General features: G+C 39.8%; 1 long non-coding RNA gene across 1 annotated transcript; it reads right to left on the reverse strand.

The window, feature by feature from the left end:
• Positions 1-8,928, reverse strand: LOC118767609. The gene is made up of 3 exons (XR_005003531.1): positions 8,917-8,928; positions 7,962-7,969; positions 1-146 (listed from the first exon to the last, which is right to left on the reverse strand). It is a non-coding gene; the product is annotated as an uncharacterized LOC118767609 (long non-coding RNA).
• Between the last annotated feature and the right edge of the window lie 200 nt (positions 8,929-9,128).

The following is a 9,128-nucleotide window of genomic DNA, read 5'->3' on the forward strand; positions in this document are numbered from 1 at the left end:
TCTTCCCCAGTACGCAACTGGTACTTAATTTATCGACCCCGAAAGGATGAAAGGCGAAGTCAACCTCAACAGAATTTGAACTTAGAACATAAAGACGGATGAAATACCGCTAACCATTTCGTCTGGCATGTTAACATTACTGCCAGCTTATCACACACACATATATATATATGCAAACAGTCTTTCAATTTCTGTCTCCCAAATCCACTCTCAAAGATTTGGTTGGCCCAGGGCTATAGTAGAAGACACTTGCCTGAGGTACCACACGGTGGGACTGAACCCAAAACCATGTGGTTGGGAAGCAAATTTTTATAATGACATTGTAGGGTAGGTGTGAGGGGCTGGATTTGGCCAGTTTCATTGAACATAAAACAGGTAGGATATTTCAGGTCAGATATGGCCAGTTTAAAAAGGAAAGGGTTAAAATACCTAAGACATGCTGTATTTGCCATGATGATATGATGGAGTCAACACTTCTGTGTATTATATTCTAGAGTGTGTGTGTGTGTGTGTGTTGGTAAATGCTTCGTTTTGTGAGTCAACTGGATAAGATTCATTATCACTTCTAGGATAAAATAAGTCATATTAATCCACGATGGATACACCTCAGTTGAGACTGAAAACAGTTCATTGACTCTGCTCTATTTATCATGTTTTGTTTTTCTGTTGTTGTTGTTGTTGCTGCTTTTTTCTGAAGATCAATAAAAGCCATTGATTGATTGACTCACGGTACTATTGAATCACCGTACACTTATGCCTTACTCATATCAAAATATGTTTACTGCAGGTTCAGTTTCCCAAAAGTAGTAGTAGTGGTAGTGGTGGTGGCGGTGGTAGTCATAATAGTAGTAATAGTGATGGTGGTGGCAGCAGCAGCAGTAACCATAGTAGTAGTAGTAGTAGTAGTAGCAGGTGTTGCTGTTGTTGTTGTTTAACCCTATGCCATTCAAACCTATGATCAAAGATAATGCAGCTCTTTTATTCATCTTGGATTTCAATAAGCCCTTCCTTTTTTAGGTCTCACCTAGCTGCTTTTTCTAGCAAGTCGAGTGATCTCATATGAAGAAACAGCCAATTGTTTCTGTTATTACTATTGTTGCTCAGCCTCAAGGGAGCCCTGATCAAAGAAATCCATGATCACAGACAGTCCAACCATGACCAGCTTGGTTTTCTTTTTCAGACAGTATCTTTTCTGACATTTTATCTTCTTATTCTTTTCAGTTATTTGACTGTGGCCATGTTGGGGCCACTACCTTGAAGGGTTTTAGTCAAATAAATCGACCCTAGTACTTACGTTTTTAATTAAAGTTTGGTACTTATTCTATCAACTCCTTATTCTGAACCACTAAGTTATGGGGATGTAAACAAACCAACACCAGTTGTTAAGCTATGGTGTGAGACAAACACAAAGACATACATACATACTTACATACATATGGCAGGCTTCTTTCAGTTTCTTATTTCTTTACTGCCCACAAGGGGCCACACACAGAGGGGACAAATAAGGACAGACAAACAGATTAAGTCGATTATATCAACCCCAGTACGTAACTAGTACTTATTTAATCGACCCCGAAAGAATGAAGGGCAAAATCGACCTTGGCGGAATTTGAACCCAGAATGTAGCGGCAGACGAAATACCTATTTCTTTACTGCCCACAAGGGGTTACACACAGAGGGGACAAACAAGGACAAACGAATTAAGTCGATTACATCAACTTCAGTGCGTAACTGGTACTTAATTTATCGACCCCCGAAAGGATGAAAGGCAAAGTCGTCCTCGGCAGAATTTGAACTCAGAACATAACAGCAGACGAAATACCGCTAAGCATTTCACCCGGCGTGCTAACGTTTCTGCCAGCTTGCCACCTTTCAGTTTCTTTCAGTTCTTTTAGTTTCTGTTTACCAAACAGGGCTTCTTTCAGTTTCTGTTTACCAAACTCACTCACAAGGCTTTAGTCAGCCCGGGGCCATAGTAGAAAACACTTACCTAAGGTGCCATTCAGTGGGGCTGAACCCATCTAAAATTACATTATCCAGTGCCTTCTTTCATTTTTAAATTTTAGGCTTTGACATGAGGGAGCTTTGGCTGCTATTTCTAACAGCACAAATGACAATGTAGTGACTCCTTTGTTGGTGAGATGGTGGGTGATAGTGACTGGTGATGTGTTTTCATACAAGAACAGAACTTATCAAAGCAGAAGCAAATAAAATGTAATGTTACTGTCAAAGGTCAAATATTTTTACAATAGCTCTGACATATGTCTTTTATCTGTTACTTGTTTCAGTCATACTTACTTTTTTTCAGCCTGGTTATTTATCCTATTGGTCTCTTACTGAGCTGCTAAGTTACGGGGACATAAACAAACCAACACTGGTTGTCAAGCGGTGGTGTGAGACAAACACAGATACAAACACACACACACACACTCACACACACACACACTCACTCACACACACACACACACTCACACACACATACACACGCACCACACACTCACACACACATACACACGCACCACACACACACACACAATCTTGCTCAGAACATTGACCTCCTGGAATCTGTCCAGAGACATGCAACCAAACGCATACCCTCCATCAGACACCTACCATATTCTGAGCGCCTTGTTTCCCTGGGCATGGATTCACTGAAGCTCCGGCGTCTGGCGACGGACTTGGTAAACACCCACAAAGTTATCAACCACCTCACCAACAACAACACTGAACACCTTTTTGATCTCCATGTGTCTAACACACGTGGACATGCCTACAAAGTCAGAAAACAACACAGCTCCCATGACTTTCGGAAACATTTTTTCACGCTCAGAGTTGCTGAAGCATGGAATAAACTGCCTGCATCAGTTGTTGACTGCCATGACACTGCATCCTTTAAGGCCCTCATGCTTTCCGAAATCCGCCGAAACTACACCTGATTATATATACACTTTAGATGAGTTGTAGTGCACCTGAGCACTGTACACAATTATTATTATTATTATTATTATTATTATTATTATTATTATTATTATTATTATTATTAAATATATATCTTTATAAATGACAGGCTTCAGTTTCTGTCTACCAAATCCACTCACAAGGTTTTGGTCAGCCCAAGACTATAGTAGAATATATTTGCCCAAGGTGCCATGCAGTGAAACTGAACACTGAACCATGTGGTTGGGAAGTCACCTTCTTACCACACAGCTACACCAACATAGATATATATGTGGTTAGGGAGCTTGCCTCCAAGCTACATGGTTTCAGGTTCAGTCCCACTGCGTGGCAATTTGGGTAGGTGTCTTCCGCTATAGCCCCGAGCCAACCGACGCTTTGTGATTGAATTCGGTAGGTGGAAGTTACTGCCGTGTGCGTATAGCTGCTCAGTGCCTCTCCGAAGAGAGAGAGGGATATATATATATATATATATTTATTATATAGAAGGAGCTTCTACAGGACTAGTACTGTTTCATTCAAGAGAAATCTTCAGGAAGAGCTTCCTGAAGGTTTTCTCTTGAATGAAACAGTACTAGTCCTGTAGAAGCTCCTTCTATATAATAAATTAATTTTACTCTGCTATGTATTGAGTACCTTACTTACTGTGGTTAACCCCGAATCAACCCGGGACCTACATATATATATATATATATATATTTTTTTTTTTTTCTCATGCTAATTTACAACATTGCTGACTCGTGATATAGATGACTCACAAATGTCAATTTACAACATTGTTAACTCATAATACTGCTGACTCACAACACAGCAATCCACAACACTGATGACTCACAACTGTTGATTCACAACATTAGTGACTCACAAAAATGTTGATTAGAATATTGCTGATTAACAACACTGTTGACTCTTTCAAGTCACAATATTGATGACTCACAATACTACTAACTTACAACACAGCTGACTCACGACAATGCTATCTCACAACACTGCTGACTTCACATTGACTCATAATACTGTTGACTCACGACATTTAATTCACAATATTCTCTTTTAAGCACACAATGTGTGAGCCTTACACAGTTTCTTGATCTGCTCAAAAGTGCAGTCAAATTCTTTCAAACATACTCTACTCACATGGGGCAATATCAAAGACATAAAAACATAAACCTGCCAACACTGGAACACCTTCCATTATAGGTCTTCCCAATCAGATCTGAACCTGAAATTAAATATCAACAGAGCCAGTTATATGAAGCATTATGATAGCAAGATTACTACATCATATGAAGCTGCAACAAGACACCTGTTTCTTATTTCTTTATTGCCCAAAAGGGGCTAAACAGAGGGAACAAACAAGGACAGACAAAGGGATTAAATCGATTACATTGACCTCAGTGCATAACTGGTTCTTAATTTATCGACCCCAAAAGGACGAAAGGCAAAGTCGACCTCAGCAGAATTTGAACTCAGAACATAATGGCAGACGAAATACCTATTTCTATTTCTTCACTACCCACAAGGGGCTAAACACAGAGAGGACAGACAAACGAATTAAGTTGATTACATCGATCCCAGTGCATAACTGGTACTTAATTTATCAACCCCGAAAGGATGAAAGGCAAAGTTGACCTCGGTGGAATTTGAACTCAGAATGTAATGGCAGACGAAATACCTATTTCTTTACTACCTACAAGGGGACAAACAAGGACAGACAAACGAAATAAGTTAATTACATCGACCCCAGTGCATAACTAGTACTTAATTTATCGACCCCGAAAGGATGAAAGGCAAAGTCGACCTCAGCGGAATTTGAACTCAGAACGTAGCGGCAGACGAAATACCGCTAAGCATTTCACCCGGCGTGCTAACGATTCTGCCAGCTCGCCGCCTTAAGACACCAGTTTCTGTCTCTCTGTCTCACAATAGCCTTTTATCATCTGAAACAAGGCCACCTTCTCCATTACTGTAAGTCAACCTCTTACTGTAGTGGGCATTATGTCCGTCTGTTCCTTTTTCTCAGTCAAACGACTGAACCAATGGTCATGATGTTTTTTAGGATTACGAAAGAGGTAATCAGGAAAAAGTATGATTATTTAGTGGATACTGAGATTTGATTTAATAAAATTAGTAGGCGCGGGCATGGCTGTGTGGTTAGGGAGCTTGCTTCCTAGCTACATGGTTTCGGGTTCGGTCCCACTGCATGGCACTTTGGGTAGGTGTCTTCTGCTTTAGCCCCGAGCCGACCGAAGCTTTGTGATTGAATTCGGCAGGCGGAAGTTACTGCCGTGTGTGTACATGTGCGTGTAGGTGCTTGTGCCTCTCTGAAAGAGAGAGAGGGAAAATCACCTTTGATTTGTTTTGTTAAAATTCCAGCCATGAGGATTAACTCTGGCTCCTCCACCCCCATATAGTTTGTGAATTTAAAGGGTTTAAATTTGCGATACTATCCCTTTATTTCCCATCATAGATGGTCAGATTCCAAGAGATTCTGCTCACGCATTCCCAACAAACAAGGCACAGGGCCAGACTTTAGATCATGTAAGTGTGTTTTTATCCACTCTGATGTTTACACATGGCCAGTTATATGTCACTATGAGTAGAGCAACAGACTCCAGTAATTTGAAAATTAGTGTCGACCAAACAGAAAATATTGTCTGCAAAGAAGTTTTGTAATCATATTGATATTATTGAAAGGAATATGATTCATAATTTAAATAAGGAAATTTGTGAACTTTGAATGTATAAGAGGATAAACAAGAATAAAATAGTGTAAACAAGTGTGTGTGTATATGTTTGTGTGTCTGTGTTTGTCCCCCTAGCATTGCTTGACAACCGATGCTGGTGTGTTTACGTCCCCGTCACTTAGCGGTTCGGCAAAAGAGACCGATAGAATAAGTACTGGGCTTACAAAGAATAAGTCCCGGGGTCGATTTGCTCGACTAAAGGCGGTGCTCCAGCATGGCCGCAGTCAAATGACTGAAACAAGTAAAAGAGTAGAGTAACTAATATAAAAGTATATCTAAATAACATTTTGTTTTTTAACACTTTTTATGTAGTGGTCGCAGGAAGGTCTGGCTTTCATTGGGAGTGGTCCACATAACCATTCATGATATAGAGGCTGGGAGCTTATTTCAGTTCGGGAGTGAATCGTCATTACATGTCACTTAGTCGCAAACACATGTCATATAGCTGCAACAGAATGCTGTATCACCAACAATAATATGATTTCTCTAAGACATCACCCAGTAATCTATCAAACCCCATTTACACATTTCTCAATACATACTGCTGTTGTGACTCCTCTCCCTCATTTTATGCTTGCATCTTAGATGGGTAGATTTGCTAGTTATACTACTACTACTACTACTACTACTAAATCTCCTGTGAAAGGTAGGAGAGTCCAGTTTGCTGGACATTGTTGTAGAGCTGAAAAAGAAGTAATTTCTACTCTTCTCCTCTGGAAGCCATCTACTCGCAATACCAGAGGGTGCACACTCTCCTACCCTGATGTAATCTCCAGGGATACAGGCATCCAGCAACAGGACCTCCGTAATGCCATGATGGACCATGAAGTCTGGCGTAGCATGGTAAATTCCATTGTCTCGACCACGGTCGAACAATGATGAATGACGACTACTACTACTACACTACTACTACTACTACTACTACTACTACTAATAATAATAATAATAATAATAATAATAATAATTTTTCCTTCTAAAGGCATAAGGCCTCAAATTGTTGCATGGAAAGGGGATAGTTGTCTGGTGTGCCGGTAATTTTCCCAGCTCACCACTTTAATAATAATAATAATAATAATAATATAATAATAATAAATTCTTGTATAGACAGGAGGCCAGCAATTTAGATAGGAGTATATCTGATTATATAAATGGCAGTAATTAACTGGCACATATCAAGCCCTTGAAGGATGGAGAGGTAAATTTGACCTCTGCAAGGATTTGAACACAGAACGTAGAGAGAGCTGGAACAAATGCCGCAAAGTATTTTGGCCCATGCTCAAACAACTCCCCCACCCCTACCCTACATCCCACCCCACCCCACCCGTCTAATGACTTTGCTGGCATTAAAAGATGACTGAATGAAATAGGATTTTTTTAATGCTGGAAAGAACCATTTAAATGTCAAAGAAAAGAAGCATTCTATTTTCAGAATAAATTGTTAATAATTGGTTTCTTAAATACACACCATTAATTTATAGAAAAGGAATAAGATTGTGTGATATTATTCTCTGCTTCTTCTTCTCATTTTTTTTAAATTTTACATTTTCATGAACAATATCATTGTTGGTTGGTCGTTGCAGCTTTCTGACAAGCCAATAATTGGTTCAGTGCATTTATGATGGCAAAAAACGAGAGAGGAGAGCACCCCATTGCAACACAGACAGAACAAATACCACAAAAATATTTTTTTTTTTGGTTGAAAGTACAGATTTATTTATTGTTTCTTTGCTATTGTTTGCATCTTTGATTAATGCCAGACAAAGATACACGTGCACGCATACATGCATACATCCTGTTCATCCATCCGAGTGACAAGGACCAGACAGTCGTCCTTAAGGATGACTGCTGGCTTGTGCAATGACTAAGCTTCCCCAACAGATCTTCATATATATATATATATATATATATACACACACACACACACACACATATATCATGGCAAGCTGGCAGAAACGTTAGCATGCTGGGTGAGATGCGTAGCTGTATTTCGTCTGTCGTTACGTTCCGAGTTGAAATTCTGCCGAGGTCAACTTTGCCTTTCATCCTTTTGGGGTTGATAAATTAAGTACCAGTTATACGCTGGGGTTGATGTAATCGACTTAATCCCTTTGTCTGTCCTTGTTTGTCCCCTCTATGTTTAGCCCCTTGTGGGTAGTAAAGAAATATTTATATATCACTGTGATCACCGTGACCGACCAGGCTATCAGATGTTGCTACACATCGCTGGTCACAATGTGCTTCGCCTTCAAATGATGCCACCTTGCTGGCTAAGCAAGCAGGCCAACAGAAGAAAGAGTGAGAGAAAGTTGTGTTGAAAGAGTACAGCAGGGATCGCTACCACCCCCTGCCGGAGCCTCGTGGAGCTTTAGGTGTTTTCGCTCAATAAACACCCACAACACCAGGTCTGGGAATTGAAACCACGATCCTACAGTATATGCAATAACACTGAAAAACAAAGATATGAAGTGATTACATCTCAGGTCCTCAACCAGGAATTGAAACTTAACTCTGAATGTTTCTGCAATCTTCTTTCCATTGTTCTTTGAATTTGCACTCAGAAATTTACAAGAGTCAGCTGTCAACTTCTTCACCATCCTGTGTCATGTCCTGTTCTTCTACTAAGCATGATTTGACCATGATAATCGGTGGCCCTGAAAAGAAACAAACAGTGGTGTCCTGTTGTGAGTGGAGCCTTTGATCGAACAATGCAATGCTGCTACATCTCTTACAAATATGAATGCAAAACAAGCACAGACATATTGATTTCAAATTTAGGCACAAGGCCAGCAATTTCAGGGGTGGAAGTAAGTCGATTGCGTCAACCCTAGTGCTCAACTGGTACTTATTTTATTGGTGGCCCTGAAAGGATGAAAGATAAAGTTGACTTCAGCAAAATTCGAACTCACAATGTAAAGACAGATGAAGTGCTGCTAAGCATTTTACCCAGCATGCTAATGATTCTGCCAGCTTGCCGCCCTCTGCCGGATGCCAGACATGTTAACACTAAGACAAAAATATCTTCAAAGTGAAAAGAAAGAACTTCCCTTGATCTCTCTCTTTCACATTAGCAAGCATGTGACAGCTATTAATCCTTTTGATACCAACCTGCCTGAGCCCCACCCTTAGTTCTGTTACAAACTTGGTGCTTTAAAGTGTTCTAAATTACATACCTTCCATTAAAATTACATGTGAAAATCAAGTTCCACACACTGACTTAATAATAACAAAGTTATTGCAGTTATTTTACTAAATTCTTTATTGTTTCCAAAATTAATTCAAACAAAGGAAGTGCATTTTGACAAATATTCTCTTTTACCCTTTTTCTCTCTTACTTGTTTCAGTCATTTGACTGTGGCCATGCTGGAGCACTGCCTTTTTTAGTCAAGCAAATTGACCCCAGGACTTATTCTTTGTAAGCCTAGTACT

The sequence above is a fragment of the Octopus sinensis genome, linkage group LG23 (assembly GCF_006345805.1).
Source record: "Octopus sinensis linkage group LG23, ASM634580v1, whole genome shotgun sequence".
Taxonomy (NCBI): Eukaryota; Metazoa; Mollusca; class Cephalopoda; order Octopoda; family Octopodidae; genus Octopus; species Octopus sinensis.